The following is an 18,012-nucleotide window of genomic DNA, read 5'->3' on the forward strand; positions in this document are numbered from 1 at the left end:
CGTGTAATAGTGAGATTAGCTCGTGACCATGGCTACACGTGAGCAGTGTAGACGTCCACAGCCACCCTGAGACTTGGAGAAGTCAATGCTCTGACTTAACCTCATACAGAGAAGGGAAAGGATGTCAACAACTTAGTGAGACATTGGCTAACATTGCTATTCTCGCCAGCTGTTTACACCATTAACCTCACTGTTCGCTGCTTATCTTGGGACCTCAGTCAAAGTGATGAGAACTTTAGTCCTTCACATTTCCTCAAATCTGAACCAAAGTAAATCCTGGGGATTAAGAAGCACCTCATGCAACTATTATCTATTTTGCTAACTTGGTATCAGGGATGGAAATAAAAACATAAATTTGATGTTTTAATTTATGAACGAGGGCAATGGGTCAAGCTAGATATTTCATTATTTGTGATAATTAATAGTAAGTGGAAGAAACTCTAAACCTTGTTGCTCATTTAGGGCTGATCAAAAGTAGAGACTACACACACACACACACACACACACACACACACACATGTTAAAATAAGAAGCCAGAAACAATTTTCAAGCTGTGAATTACCCTCTGTATTTGTTTTGTTTTGTTTTCTTCCTTTTTAAAAGAAATCTAAGGTAAAAATAACCATAACTTTAGGTGTCAGGAAAAAAGGCTTTAATATAAGAACCTAGACTCACCCTATAAAACAACAGGAGAGTGGTTAAGAATTAGTGTATCTTCCTAATGAAATATTACTTAGCCATGATATACAATAAACCATCGTATTTAGAGTGATTTAATACTTAAGATAGGAAGATACTATGATATAAAGTTAAGTGGACATTAAAACTAAAAATAATATGGTCTCACATTGTAAAACAATGCATTAAAGGATCCAAATACATCAACCTGCTTAATTGAACCCTCCGTGTGGTAACATAATGGGTGATTTGACTTGTCTAAAAATACTAAAAGTATTTTACTTCCAAGTGTATTGTCATATATACATATTGTTATTCATATATAAGATATTTTATAATCAAAGTAATACACATTTAAATTTTGATGATATTCATACCTTTGTATGCAAGCATGTATACAGTTATATTTTTCAACAAAACATAAGGCTAATGAACATAGATCTAAAATATGATGTAACCTCATAAATAATCAGACAAATGTTACTTTAAAAAGTGCTATGATAACCATCTGATGGGTAGAATATTAAGGCTGATGATTTGAAGTTTAGACAGAGACACGGGGATACAGAAATGCATACAGTTGCTAGTTCAAGTATAATTTGGTAAAATCATTTTGGAGAGAAAGTTGATAATACTTGGGAAAGTTGAAAATATAACAATTCCACTTTTAGGAATATATTCTAGGAAAGTAATCCCACACGTGCGGAATGAAAACTTGGAAATTCCAAATTGTACCTCATTAAGAGAGTAAGTGAATAATGTATAATAAATTCATACAAAGGAAAGCACTTAAAATGAATGAATTGGATCTTCGTAGCAAAATGAATAAATTTTGAAAACAATATTGATTGTAAAAACAGGTTTCAAGAAGATATTTACATCATGATAGCATTTATATTAAACTTTAAAAAAAATACTACACATTTTTATAGATACCAACAAAAAATATGGGCAAAGACAAAATCAACATAAGAATGGAGTCTACATCTAGGAAAGGAGGGAACGGAGTGGAAAAAAATAAATCTACAAAGAACTGACTGCATTAAAAAGCCGAGATAATCGCCCTAAGAATTCAGTCTTTATTTTGTCTGAGCTAAAACTGTGTGGGCATCTGGTATACTACTCTCTCTGCTGTTCTGTAGGTTTGAGATAGTTTGTAATAAAATATATATTCATACAATGAAACTTTAAAAGTTTACAGTTAAAACTAACCCAGTATTCATTTTTAATATCAGTTTACCTTTCTTCAATGTTTACGGGGATAGTTTAGTGCCATATATCACAAGAGCATTATACTGGTTAGGTCACATATGCGAAGAATCTGTTTACAGTAAGTGCTATAAAATGACACGCCGTTCCTATTCATATATAAATTCATCCAAAATGTTTCCTCGTGTTTCCCTTTGTTTTCTGAATGAGAAACGTAACAGGTGCAGGTGCACGCAGTTACAGGCCTTGCAGTCTTGTGAAGCTAACATCTAACAGCGCGCTGCGAAGCTTACCGTCGGCGCTCGGAAATGTGCCTTTTATAAAGGACTTCCTTTACCAGGACTCTCCTCGCCTGGTCTGTGACCTTTCAACAACTGGACTGAAGCTAAATCTGTCTGCTTCACAGAGAGCAAGTCAACCGAGTGTGATGATGATAAAAGAAAAGAAAATCATTTGACAGTGATATCATAGTTTCCTGAATTACTTCGGATTTTAAAACAAGATAATACCCCAGACAGTCCAGTAAATGCATTATTGTGAGTACTGGCATCATTATATCTCCCTTTTGACTTAAGAATGTTATTTTAAAGGCAGAAGTACATTATAAAAACTGCTTTTGACGGAGGCCTTTCCCAAAATAGTCAGTTATAAAGATCTGAAAGGTAATCATTTTCCAACTCCTGTACATAATCAATTTCTCAAAGAAAATGCTCTCACTTCATTTCTTGTTATGTAAACATTATCAGTACATTTGCTTATGCTTATATCAACTGGGAATCTTGCTTGTTTCAGGCTGGCACTATCCCCAAAGTTACTTGCAAAATACAAAAGTTTTATAGAAAAGAGACTTGAAACTTGGAGAAATTTAGCTCTTTGCACAAGGATTCTATAGCTGTAAGTGGCCCACAGGGAATCAGCATCCAACATGGTTGAGCAGGATGGCCATTGTCTTAACTTATATTCTGTTAAGAAGAGCTGGTTCCAGGAGACCAAGGTCTGGCACAGCCTGTGTTCATCTGCCTTGTCTGTACTTCTGGTCCTAGAGAGTCCAAAATCAACTGATGTACTCTTGGTAGAGTACAGTTGGGTGGACCATCTCTCTCTAATCTCTATGTGGGCCTATAAATAGATAAAAGAAAAAAAGACCACTGACCAGTGACCTGACCATCTCTCCAGTCATGATGAATCTGTGAGACTGCATTTCTTCTAGTTTTGTTATCATAACACAATTTACAACACATATTCTGTCATTGCTATGGAACTACTATTTGATAGATAGTGCAATAATAGATTGATAGAAAGACAGATGTAGATATTAAATTTTATCTAATTATATATGTATGCATTTACATTATCTATCTATCTATCTATCTATCTACCTATGATATCAACCACATTTATGTATTAACCAGGCCCAATAGATATTATAAATGCATATCTCTTCTAAAATCTAAAATCTAAGGCCATTTTATTAGTTTTGCTAAAGCTGCATTTTCTAAGCAATTGTATTTAAGAAAATAAATTGTTATTCTTCCTTTATATCATATCTGTACCAATCTACGCTACACTACTTGCTTTACAAGTCCACGATCACCATTATTTTCCTAATGCATGTGAACAGACCATATAAATAGACATTGCTATTGTGAAAGATCACATACAAAAGGAGAATTGTGAGAAAACTATTATCTTTAAAAAATTAACTTTGAAACCAAGGATTTTAGCTCACACTGGTTTCTTTGTGCCATGGCATATTCTAAAGACCTTATATTTTGAAATGATGAATGTATCATATACTGAGATAGTTTGCTAAAAGTTGTTACTTTAGCCTTGCTTTAAAAAATCATATTCAAATAGTAACAGATATTATAAGGTCTCTTCCACAGTATCTGTTCTCAAGTGCCTTCTTCTATACCTTTCACTACTTAAAAGCTAGAATCTAAATACCATTTCTAGCCACCCTCTAGGGCAGGGCTGGCCACTTGATTAAACTCTGCTCCAGAATTTGTAAATGGAAGTTTGCTGGGAGGAAAATCCTTTTGTAGATAGAAAGTCTAGTAGAGGGAGAGACTTCAGGCCCTCCCACACCTACTCCATCAGCACCCCTGGAGGTTTGGCAGGAAACATGAGGACTAGAGCAGGAAGACAGGAGAAGTCTGGCTCTGAAATGATATTCTTAACTACCTGCACCTTCTTTGGTCTGCCTCCTTAAGGCTTCCCGTTAGAAGAGAGAGAATAAGCTCATGTATTTGTGAAGGACCAGCCATCTCCTGCAACAAAGGAACCATAGCTCTCTGCCACATGGTGTTTTATCCTCTTTCATCTGGTTGGGAGTTGAGCCTGACACAGTCTCAGTAGCAATGGGCTCAGGTGGAAGAGGTAGGGCAAACATTTCAAGGCTTCGCTTCTTTCCTTCTCCTCCTTTTACTCTATCTTCTTCCTTCACTTCTCAGGGAAATGGACTCTTTATTTTTTCCCTTTTTTTAACAACATTAACACATCATTCACTTTATAATTGGTTTTTTCTTTTTTTAAAAAAATTATGAGAAAAATGTCAGGCATCTAAAAATCTCAAACTTTCCACTGAAATAGAAGTATTATGTTTTTATTTAACAACTTTTGCTTTATATCTCTTTCTATTTTTAAATCAATAAAGTATGCTGCATAGGGATAGATGGGCTGAGATATACACACAGACAGCACCAGAGCAACCCTGTGAATTAGATATCAACTCTCTTCTCAAAGTCTTTGAGTAAGTATATTCCTAGCTCTCAGAGTAAAAGCTAAAAACCTACAAGGCCCATCATAATCTTCTCTCTCCCCCCTCCCAGGGCCCCCCCCTTTACTCAGCAATTTTATCTGCTCTTACTGTACTCCCCCAGGTCAGGACACTGATCATGACCTTTTACTTAAGCACATCCAGGTCAGTCCTACTCCGTGCATTGGTCCTGAGCTGTACTCATCCTGTCACTCTTCATCCACACTTCCTCACCTCCTTCAAGTCCTACTTCAAGTGCTCCACTCTGAATGAAGCACCTCCAACCACCCTACTTTAAATTTCAATATCCTTCCACACTCTTTAGGATGCCTAACCTCCTAGGAGCTTTCATTGTTTCCCTATAGAACTTATATGTGTTTGTGGATCAGTCCTGCTGTTTTCCATCAAAGCAAGATGACTCAGACTCACAAATGTCTCCGCTGGAGAAAAAATTATATGGCCGTCCTCCTTATAACCAATACAATTGACTTATTGTTGAAATATAAAGTGTTTTTCTTCAAATAAAGTCAAAAATGAAAACTCCTAAATGACATAAGTATTGAGCGATAATCATGTGTGCATATCACTAAATTTTAATTGAATAAAATCACCCAAAAACATGGAATCCTAGGCAACAATCATGTCTTTCTCTGTCACTTAGCCTTTTGCCTGCAGTTCATTTAGGGATAATTACAGGACAATTATCCACCTGCATCAAATTTGAGGCTCCTGCCTAATGTTTACCAGAAGATTTTACAAAGGATATTCAACTCATGATTGATGGCATAGTAATTATCAAACATTTCAATCTTGTTCAAAATAAATAAAAGCCCTAATAAACAAACATCCAAAAAATGGAGTCAGTTCCTGCTAACTACAGGTAAATGGAAAAGTCTTGGCACAAACAATGCACTTCAATTAACAAAAGATAATTTTTAAAAAGGTCTTCAAATATACTTAAAACCAATCATAATTTCTATTTTTATTCTGCAACTCCAGTGTCTATGAAATTATTAAGCTGGAAAAAAAATCAATTAAGAATTTAGCTAACAGAATATTACAGAATTCTCTAAACAAATCTGTGTAGTATTATATATAAAACTCTCCTAAAATGCAAATTTAATATATACCTAATAACCCAAGGATGTCATTACTCACAGTCCAAAAATAGACTGGGATGGAAAAACTTTAATAACACTTGTTATGACTCCAGGAGGGCTCACACCAAGGCGTACTTACTTCCCAGAACTTCTGCTGCCAGTGTTCTTGTCCCCGCAGTGAGCCACAGCCACTCCCTGCCTCTGGAGGAGACCCTCCAAGACTAGCAGAAAGGGATTGAAAAGATGACCTTCACAAATCACCATCAGTCCTAGAATACTGTGACACATGTCAAAAAATGTGTGAGTCTTCTTCCATTGTTGAAAACATTCCAGAAATTGCACATCAAATCCTTCATGGTGAATTTGACGATATTTTTTTCTGAAGCTTTCACTATTATTATCCTCCCTGGAAGAGGAAATTGTAAAGTTGCTGCACCCTTTATTCAAATGAGAGTGGCAATATCATTTAAAACTATATGCTGAATCCTGCAGCCTGTGGAACGAAAACCACATTCACAGAAAGATAGACAAAATGAAAAGGCAGAGGGCTATGCACCAGATGAAGGAACAAGATAAAACCCCAGAAAAACAATTAAATGAAGTGGAGATAAGCAACCTTCCAGAAAAAGAATTCAGAATAATGATAGTGAAGATGATCCAGGACCTCAGAAAAAGAATGGAGGCAAAGATCGAGAAGATGCAAGAAATGTTTAACAAAGACCAAGAAGATTAAAGAGCAAACACCTAGAAGAATTAAAGAACAAACAAACAGAGTTGAACAATACAATAACTAAAATGAAAAATAGACTAGAAGGAATCAATAGCAGAATAACTGAGGCAGAAGAACAGATAAGTGACGTGGAAGACAGAAGGGTAGAATTCACTGCTGCTGAACAGAATAAAGAGAAAAGAATGAAAAGAAATGAAGACTGCCTAAGTGACCTCTGGGACAACATTAAACACACCAGCATTCACACTATAGTGGTCCCAGAAGGAGAAGAGAGAGAGAAAGGACCTGAGAAAATATTTGAAGAGATTATAGTCGAAAAATTCCCTAACATGGGAAAGGAAATAGCCAACCAAGTCCAGGAAGCACAGAGAGTCCCAGACAGAATAAACACAAGGAGAAACAAACCAAGATACAGAGTAAACAAACTGACAAAAATTAAAGACAAAGAAAAATTATTAAAGCAACAAGGGAAAAATGAGAAATAACACACAAGGGAAACCCATAAGGTTAACAGCTGATTTCTCAGCAGAAACACTACAGGCTAGAAGGGAGTGGCATGATATACTTAAAGTGATGAAAGGGAAGAACATACAACCAAGATTACTCTACCCAGCAAGGAAATCATTCAGATTCGATGGAGAAATCAAAAGCTTAATGGACAAGCAAAAGCTAAGAGAATTCAGCACCACCAAACCAGCTCTACAACAAATGCTAAAGGAACTTCTCTAAGTGAGAAACACAAGAGAAGAAAAGGACCTACAAAAACAAACCCAAAACAATTAAGAAAATGGAAATAGGAACATACATATCGATAATTACCTTAAATGTGAATGAATTAAATGCTCCAACCAAAAGACACAGGATCGCTGAATGGATACAAAAACAAGACTCATATATATGCTGTCTACAGGAGACCCACTTCAGACCTAGGGACACATACAGACTGAAAGTGGGGGGATGGAAAAAGATATTCCATGCAAATGGAAATCAAAAGAAAGCTGGAGTAGCAATACTCATATCAGATAAAATAGACTTTAAAATAAAGAATGTTACAAGAGACAAGGAAGGACACTACATAATGATCACGGGATCAATCCAAGAAGAAGATATAACAATTATAAATACATATGCACCCAACATAGGAGCAACTCAATACATAAGGCAAATGCTAACAGCTATAAAAGAGGAAATCGACAGTAACACAATAATAGTGGCATACTTTAACACCTCACTTAACACCAGTGGACAGATCATCCAGACAGAAAATTAATAAGGAAACACAAGCTTTAAATGATACAATAGACCAGATAGGTTTCATTCATATTTATAGAACATTCCATCTGAAAACAGCAGATTACATTTTCTTCTCAAGTGCGAACGGAACATTCTCCAGGATAGATCACATCTTGGGTCACAAATCAAGCCTCAGTAAATTTAAGAAAATTGAAATCATATCAAGTATCTTTTCCAACCACAACACTATGAGGTCAGAAATCAATTACAGGGAAAGAAACCTAAAAAACACAAACACATGGAGGCTAAACAATGTGTTACTAAACAACCAAGAGATCACTGAAGAAATCAAAGAGGAAATCAAAAAATACCTAGAGACAAATGACGACGAAAACACGATGATCCAAAACCTATGGGATGCAGCAAAAGCAGTTTTAAGAGGGAAGTTTATAGTAATAAGTCTACCTCAAGAAACAAGAAACATCTCAAATAAACAATCTAAACTTACACCTAAAGCAACTAGAGGAAGAAGAACAAACAAAACCCAAAGTTAGTAGAAGGAAAGAAATCATAAAGATCAGAGCAGAAATAAATGAAATAGACACAAAGAAAATAATAGCAAAGATCAATAAAACTAAAAGCTGGTTCTTTAAGAAGATAAACAAAACTGATAAACCTATAGCCAGACTCATCAAGGAAAAGAGGGAGATGACGCAAATCAATAAAATTAGAAATGAAAAAAAAGTTACAATGGACACCACAGAAATACAAAGTATCATAAGAGACTACTACAAGCAACTCTATGACAATAAAATGGACAACCTGGAGGAAATGGACAAATTCTTAGAAAGGTATAACCTTCCAAGACTGAACCAGGAAGAAATAGAATATATGAACACACCTATCACAAGTAAGGAAATTGAAACTGTGATTAAAAATCTTCCAACAAACAAAAGTCCAGGACCAGATGGCTTCACAGGCGAATTTTATCAAACATTTAGAGAAGAGCTAATACCCATCCTTCTCAAACTCTTCCAAAAAGTTGCAGAGGAAGAAAAACTCCCAAATTCATTCTACAAGGCCACCATCACCCTGATACCAAAACCAGACAAAGATACTACAAAAAAAGAAAATTACAGACCAATATCACTGATGATAGATGCAAAAATCCTAAACAAAACACTAGAAAACAGAATCAAAAACACATTAAAAGGATCATACACCATGACCAAGTGGGATTCATCCCAGGGATACAAGGATTCTTCAATATATGCAAATCAATCAATGTGATATACCATATTAACAAATTGAAGAATAAAAACCATATGATCATCTCAATAGATGCAGAAAAAGCTTTTGACAAAATTCAACACCGATTTATGATAAAAACTCTCCAGAAAGTGGGCATAGAGGGACCCTACCCCAGCATAATAAAGGCCATATATGACAAACCCACAGGAAACATCTTCTCAATGGTGAAAAACTGACAGCATTTCCTCTAAGATCAGGAACAAGACAAGGATGTCCACTCTTGCCACTGTTATTCAACATACTTTTGGAAGTCTTAGCCACTGCAATCAGAGAAGAAATAAAAGGAATACAAATTGGAAAAGAAGTAAAACTGTCACTTTTTGCAGATGACATGATACTATACATAGAGAATCCTAAAGATGCCACCAGAAAACTACTAGAGCTAATCAATGAATTTGGTAAAGTTGCAGGATACAAAATTAATGCACAGAAATCACTTGCATTCCTATACACTAATGATGAAAAATCTGAAAGAGAAATTAAGGAAACACTCCCATTTACCATTGCAACAAAAAGAATAAAATACATAGGAATAAATCTACTTAAAGAGGTAAAAGACCTGTACTCAGAAAACCATAAGACACTGATGAAAGAAATCAAAGATGACACAAACAGATGGAGAGATATACCATGTTCTCAGATTGGAAGAATCAATATTGTGAAAATGACTATAGTACCCAAAGCAATCTACAGATTCAATGCAATCCCTATCAAATTCCAATGGCATTTTTTACAGAACTAGAACAAAAAAATCTTAAAATTTGTATGGACACACAAAAGACCCCAAATAGCCAAAGCAATCTTGAGGGAAAAAAACAGAGCTGGAGGAATCAGACTCCCTGACTTTAGACTATACTAGAAAGCTCTAGTAATCAAGACTATATGGTACTGACACAAAAAAAGAAATATAGATCAATGGAACAGGATAGAAAGCCCAGAGACAAACCCATGCACCTATGGTCAACTAATCTATGACAAAGGAGGCAAGCATATACAATGGAGAAAAGACAGTCTCTTCAATAAGTGGTGCTGGGAAAACAGGACAGCTACATGTAAAAGAATGAAGTTAGAACACTCTCTAACACCACACACAAAAATAAACTTAAAATGGATTAAAGACCTAAATGTAAGACTGGACACTATAAAACTCTTAGAGGAAAATTTAGGAAAAACACTCTTTGACATAAATCACAGAAAGATCTTTTTTGACCCACCTCCTAGGGTAATGGAAATAAAAAGAAAAATAAACAAATGGGACCTAATGAAACTTAAAAGCTTTTGCACAGCAAAGGAAACTATAAACAAGACAAAAGACAACCCTTAGAATGGGAGAAAATATTTGCAAATGAATCAATGGACAAAGGATTAATCTCCAAAATATATAAACAGCTCATGCAGCTCAAAATTAAAAAAACAAACAACCCAATCCAAAAATGGGCAGAAGACCTAAATAGACATTTCTCCAAAGAAGATATACAGATGGCCAAAAGGCACATGAAAAGCTGCTCAACGTTACTAATTATTAGAGAAATGCAAATCAAAACTACAATGAGGTATCACCTCACACCAGTTAGAATGGGCATCGTCAGAAAAATCTACAAACAACAAATGCTGGAGAGGGTGTGGAGAAAAGGGAACCCTCTTGCACTCTTGGTGGGAATGTAAATTGATACAGCCACTATGGAGAACAGTTCCTTAAAAAACTAAAAATAGAATTACCATATGACCCAGCAACACCACTACTGGGTATATACCCAGAGAAAACCATAATTTAAAAAGACACATGCACCCCAATGTTCATTGCAGCACTATTTACAATAACCAGGTCATGGAATCAAATGCCCACTGACAGACGAATGGATAAAAAAGTTGTGGTACATATATACAATGGAATATTACTCAGCCATAAAAAGGAACGAAATTGGGGAATTTGTGGAGACGTGGATGGACCTAGAGACTGTCATACAGAGTGAAGTAAGTCAGAAAAACAAATCTTGTATATTAACGCATATATGTTGAATCTAGAAAAATGGTACAGATGAACCGGTTGACAAGGCAGAAATAGAGACACAGATGTACAGAACAAACGTACGGACAGCAAGGGGGGAAAGCGGTTTGGTGGGTGGGGGTGGGGGTGGGATGAATTGGGAGATTGGAATTGACATGTATGAACTGATGTGTATAAAATAGATAACTAATAAGAACCTGCTGTATAAAAAATAAAATAAAATTCAAGAAAAATGAACACTTTAATTATCTGCCTTAATTATTTTCCACACTTATTCTCTAATAAGGTATTTCACATATTTGCCTTATGTCGACCCAGTTATTCTTACATATATGCATTTCTTGTGCCTATAAAATTAACATTGACTTACATTTAAACTTGAAGGATAAAACAGCATCAAATCCATGATATGTGTATAATTACCAAAATTTTAATTTTATATCGATGTGTATTATTTACAAGAGAATATTAAATAATACTATTTAGCTTGGTGCATGTGTCTGAATTTTTAACAAAGAGAACACATACAAATGATGCTGTTTTGAAAACTCAAATGAAGATTTCATATCCTTGGTTACTGCTGAGCCAACCTCTTCTCTTATCAGTGTCTCATAAATCTCACTGAAGAAGGTTTAGTTACATCAATATATTGGTGATTTTTATATGGTCTTTTGGGCTTAGGATAAAGAATAACAAAGTGATATCGATTTAATTCAAGCTAGGTAAATCTTCTATGACCTTGTTGCTCAACTAAGTGTAATGTTCATGACTTCTAGATTAATCTATTGCAGAACAAATCCACATTTGTTCTTAAAATTTGAAGTACAAATGGATAATAAAATGAACTTTATATTCTGGAGGATTAGACTATATATCCTGTTTTATCTCCTATTTACGAATTCTTGTTTATTCATATACATTAGTACCCCATACACAAATTTATTCAATATGAATGTCAATTAATTTCAAGTTTTTCAAGGAATAAGTTGATATAGACCTGAAACAAGGTCATCAGTAGTGGATGCAGAATGGAATTGGAGCAGTAAATGGTAAATGTAGAGATAAGGAAGAAAATGCAAAATATATTGAAGAATTGACTTGGTGAAACATGGTGCACAATCTTTGAAGGCATAAAAAAATTGGAACAGGGAGTAGATAAGAAAAACAGAGACTTATAGTTTGAATGAGGATGTTGGTGATGATTAAACTCACTGAGATAGAGAACACAGGCAGTGGAATAAATATGAAGAAAAATAAGTTCGGTTTTAGCTTGAAAGTAAGGTGCACAGCTTGGGGTAGAATTGTGCACATTTGAAACTACAGTGTGGTTGGTGACTTCTGTCTCTTTTGTGTCAAATCCTTAGTTCATTCCCTACATTTAGTATAATTTTCTGTCAACAAGGAATACTCATTTGTTCATAGCAAAGAGCAATACTAACAGAAGTATACAGATGTATAAAAAGGAAAAGAATTAAATATGACAATATTAGCATCTATTCAATGAATGCTTTGATGTCTATCATCTCAGTAAAAGCTGAATGATTTATATAAAATAACTCCAATACATATGAATACTTTTAGAGCTAAAATAAAGTTTTTTTAACGTTGGTCAAATTTAGCCTAATAAATATATTACATAAATACTTCTGATGTTATAGAAGAGACTCTCGTATGCTATAGGAATAACAACTTGTAAATGTGTGCCACAACAGGTATACTATATGAATAAGAAAACATGTCTTTCAGTAACTGCCCATCTCCTGAAGCCAGTGCTTTTAGCTCTAAATAGATACCTCCTCCTTCCAAAAGCACAAATGAGCATTTCCCCTGGACTCAAGTTTCTGATTCCTCACTGGGATAGCAGTTTTGTCTGTCCTTCATTCACTAAAGGGACTGCACTCTGAACGACTGATAAAGGGGGACTTGCTCATTCCTATTCTGACCTAGGATTTCTCTGGCCCCTTGTCTACCCAACCCCTCAAGGTAAGGTACTTAGTGCTTCTTATAGCTCGTGCAATTAGTAGTCTCCACTATTATTGTTAGATTTTTTTGGTGTTTATTAAGGGTCTGGAAGATAATAAATATTCAAGCAACTTACAACTACCAAATACTATACGACCTTGGGGAATCTACTCTCTTACACCCTGGTCTGTATCCAGGAAACTGACTGCTACGGACCAATTCAGTGGAATTACTTGCCCTCTGGCTTCTGGTTGGTTTGGCCAATGGGGAACCCCAAAAGAGATCAAAGTTGTCTCCACAGGCTGCCTGAATCCCTTAAGCAATGGTTACCTCTTCAGCCATGGTCACTTCCAGGAATCTCTTTCAGCTTTTATTAATGGCTCCCTCTTCACCCCTTCGATCATACTGTGGCATTAAGCTTCACTGTTACCAAGCCCAAGGTACTGAAAATCCTTTCTGTTTCCCAATACCCTACTCATACTTAAATATTACTTTATCAAACTATCTCCAGTTTCTCAGTTTGTATTTGCCATCTTTTTTTTTTAACTGGACCATGATGGATACAAACAGCTTTCTTTCCTAGTCTTTTCTTTTCCTCTCTTTTCCCTTCTTTTTTTTGTATCCTCTTTCTTTTCTTTCTTTATTTCTTCCTTCATTCCTTCCACTTGATTTCTATTTTGTTCCATGGAAGAGAATTGATAGCCAATGGCCAAGAATTACAGAAACTTAAAGTTTATTATTTCAGGAGAAAAGAAAAAATATAATTTTATAAGAATTAGAGATGCCAATTAATGAAACTTGATGCCTTGTAATAGATGGGCTGCCATTTACCAGAGGCATTCATGGTGAAGCTCTATAGCTATGGTCAGGGATAGTGTTACAGGCAATGGGATGACATAGAGATGGTACTATATCATTGCTTTTAGTTCTGAAATTTTGTGTTTCCCAAACAAGATTGTGTATGAGATTTCTCAAGTGTTTTGAAAATCAAATGCCAAATTGCCCAGCAATAAACCCATACATCTACGATTGGTTGATTTTTGACTATTCAAAGGGGAAGAAATAATCTCTTCAATATTAGGTGTTGGGACAGCTGGATTACCACATGCAAAGAATGGAGTTGCACCCCTTCTGGACACCAAATACAGAAATTAATTAAAAATGGATCAAAGACCTAAGTGTAAGTGCTAAAATGTATATAAAATCTTAAAAGAAACTAAAGGAATAAATCTTCATGACTTCAGATTTGGTAATGAATTTTTAGAAATAACATCAGATGCACAAGAAACAAAATTTAAAACTAGGTAGATTGAAATTCACCAAAATCAAAAACTATTGTGCAACAAGGGTCGCTATCAGAAAGGAAAAGACAACCTACAGAATGGGAGAAAATATTTTCAAATCATCTATCTGTTGAGTCAATTATCCAGTATATATAAAGATTTTTTACAATTCAAAAACAAAATATAAACCACTCAAGTAAAAAATAAGTAAAGAAATTGAATGAACATTTCGCTAAAGAAGATATATAAGTGGCCAACAAATATATGAAAATATGCTTAACATAATCAATAATTAGAGAAATGTAATCCAAAGCCATAATGAAATCTCAATTAAATGAACTTTGATGGCTATCATTTTTCAAAATATTTACAACAGGTATTGGTGAGGATGCGAAGCGATAGGAACCCTCCTGTGTTGTTGGTGGAAATGTAAAATAGAATTGCCAAATGACCGAGCAATTCCACTCCTACTTATATTCCTAAAAGATTTGAAAACAGGTATTTGAACAAAGACTATACATAAATGTACATAGTCACACTATCCCCAATAGCCAAATGGTGAAAACAACCTGAATGTCCATTAAAAGATGAAGGGATAAACAAAATGTGATATAATGGCACAATGGAATATCATTCAGCCAAAAAAGGAATGAGTTCTGATACATGCAATCTAGCAAACATCCTGCTGAGTGAAAAAGGCCAGGTACAAAAGGCCACATATTTTATGATTCCATTTATATGAAATATTCAGAATAGTTAAGTCCATAGAGATGGAAATCTGACTAGTTGTCACCAGGAGCTAGGGGAGGCGGAACGTGGACATAGTGATGACTTAATGAGTAGGGAGTTTCCTTCTAGGGTGTTGAAGATGCCTTGGAACTGGATAGAAGTGACGGTTACACACTTTCTGAATGTATTAAATACCACTGAATTCATATTTTAAAATGTTTAATTTTTTGTTATGTGAAGTTTACCTCAATTAAAAAATGGTAATAAATGCCCAATCTATGTAAAGTACAATCAGTTTCTGTTAGTTTTCTATCCTGCTTCTAAACCTTTGTAGACTATGTACTCACAGAGCACATAAATAAAAGGTAATCTTTCTCAAAGGAAATAGACAAGGAAAGGGTCTTTTTGAACATAAAAATGATGTCTTCATTCAGATATATAAAGCATAAATTACGTGAATAACTTGAATAACTTACTTGAGTAACTTACTAGGATTGGTTGAATAACTTACTAGGATTGGTTCAATAATTATTTTATATTGTACCCCTCGTCTCAGCATACTAAAAGTGTGCATTGAAACATTTGAATCCTGCAGAAAAGGAAGGCCTGACAGTTTTCTCCTGCAGCCTTTCCTTCAGTTAGGTCTTAATTGTCCCCAACTATGGGCTCAGGTCTAATTAAGCGCTGACCTTGGTCTGGTTCAAAAATCAAAGTCATTCTAGAGACTGACTCCAGGATCTGCTTGAATTCTTTCAACCTGTCATTTAGACATTCCCTAAGAATCCGTTAGATGCTTTTCTTTTCTTTTTTCCTTTTTTTTTTGCCCCACTGGGTGACTTAAGACAATGATGCACAAGACATGGCAAGTGTTCTCAAAGATTCATGGTTTGATGGACGTGAAAGACAAGTAAAATAACGCTGATAAAATGAAATACCTTTTTAAAATACCTGAGGGAGAAGAGAAAACAGAGTGCCCCACTCATTGGTAGGGTATATGGCAAATGCAGAGTTAAGGAAAAGTTCACAGAGGAAACACGTCCTGAAATGATTCTCAGGAGATGTACAAGGGCAGCAGGAACAGTGTGTCACACTTCGACCTGGCTTACTCACTTAAGAGCTCTGAGAGGCACCTCTCCTTTCATCCAGGGCTGATCTTTTTAACTCTGCCTCTGTACCTGGGCATCTGGTCCTAATATAGACTCCTGAATCCTCACTGGCTTCCTGTTGGGGACTTTACACTTAACCAGACTGTCAGGGTCTAGCAGCCCCGTGTAGCCCATCAAGACTCCAGGTGAGACTTTTCTCGGCTTCTCGTCCTGTAGGCAAGTGGGGATTCACCTAGGAAAGGGAGTCATTTCATCCCTTTCAAAGAGAAAAGTCTAGATATTCAACAATTTGTGGCTTCATTTCTTATTATAGACTCCATATCTTTACCAAACAAATAGGAAAGTCCTAAATTGCAAGACAAGTGTTTCCATATCTTCAACTACAATGTTCTCAAAACTAAGTCTTTTAATGTGGTTTTGTATTCTTCCTTTGTCTACGTTTTCTACTCCTTTTCTCTCTTTGCAGAAATTACCTGTCATCAAAGCTGAATTCAAATGTTACGTCCTCTGTGAGACGTCTATCAAGTATCCTCACCCTACTCAGGACTGTTCCTGTGGCCCCTTATAGACGTTGATCTTTGATCATTGGTCTTATCGTCATTCAATTTATTGCATAAGTATTTGCCCTTCTTACATAGGATAGGAAAAGCATGAGAGCAGGGGTTATTCTCTATTCTTTTGTGCATCCCCCTAATACCTATAACTGTTCCTTGAGCCCATTCATTCTTTTGTTCATTGAACAAATATGAATTATTTTATGTATATGTATGTATCTTCCTGGTAGTGAATTGAACTGAATTAAATTGTAACCTTTAGTGCCGAAAGATATAGATTTTGTTTGTTTAGTAAGTTAGTGGGAGACAATATAAATATATAGGGATTTTTCCTCCTTTAAATCCAAAAATAGTATACAACTAAAATTTTGGGCTCAAAGGGGAGAAGCAAGGGCTTTAAAATAAACCTCGTCATTCAACATAATCATACAAAATCACAAAACCCTGTGCTTTTTTATATTGCAATGTTCTTGTTCAAACGTCATTTTAATTCTCAAATCAATTCCATGCGTTAATACGTAGGAATGAAAAGGTCCCATAGGTCGGTCCTTGAGGAGTTACGGTCACATCCTTATTGCTTGAAATTCCAGACTGAGAACTGAAGTGTCCCACAATGCTTTAAATAAAAAAAAAATCTGATGCAGCTGTGTTTTTGATGCTTAAAAAAAGATCTTGTCATTAGTCGTTTATGTTTAAGACATTTTAGAAAGCTTGCACATCCTCAGGCTTCATGTCCCTGAAGAAAACAAAGGCCAAACGTCAAAACAGCAGCTGCCTAGAGATGGGAGTGCTTACGGCTCTTGTCTTCCTCGGTTGGGCTGAAAATATCTAACATCGAATGCTTTTTCCATGACTAACTACACAGGAGAAGAGGTTAGTAGGCATACACTTCTCATAAAGGTTTTGGCTTTCCAGAGTAAAGTAGGGGAGAAAACATCTCCAAGGCAATCCCCACTAGGAAAAGTAAATTGTGGAATAATTTAAAATTTCCTAATATCAGAGGTAAGGGCAGAAAGCTACAGAACAACAAAAGCAAAACTGAAAATCAGTTGAGTCATTAAGGAAATGGTTCTCTCCAGCGAACACAGGAAAAACATGATGTCCTTTAAATGCAGAATGCTACTCCTTTTTCTATCCACCCTTGGGAAGATACAATATTTGAATGGCTTTCCCACGATGCTAAGGAACTAGGGCTGATTAATTACGACTTTCTCATCTGGTGTTCAGGACTTCTAACACATATTTTTGAGGAACCTGACTATGAACTTTGGATTTCAAAATGGAGTTTGCACTCGGAGACCTTCTTATAGGGAGAGTACAGATCAATGGCTATAATAAGAGTTTTCTATCT

At 35.5% G+C, this 18,012-nt stretch overlaps 1 long non-coding RNA gene across 1 annotated transcript in view; it reads left to right on the plus strand.

The window, feature by feature from the left end:
- The window catches only part of LOC309647430, a 913,030-nt gene extending 895,375 nt beyond the window's left edge, over positions 1 to 17,655 (plus strand). Inside the window, exon 2 of the long non-coding RNA XR_014256048.1 lies at positions 8,259 to 17,655. This is a non-coding gene — a long non-coding RNA (uncharacterized lncRNA). The remainder of the gene's footprint in view (positions 1 to 8,258) is intronic.
- Positions 17,656 to 18,012: the final 357 nt, after the last annotated feature.

The sequence above is a fragment of the Balaenoptera physalus genome, assembly GCF_965194825.1.
Source record: "Balaenoptera physalus genome assembly, chromosome: 18".
Lineage (NCBI taxonomy): Eukaryota > Metazoa > Chordata > Mammalia > Artiodactyla > Balaenopteridae > Balaenoptera > Balaenoptera physalus.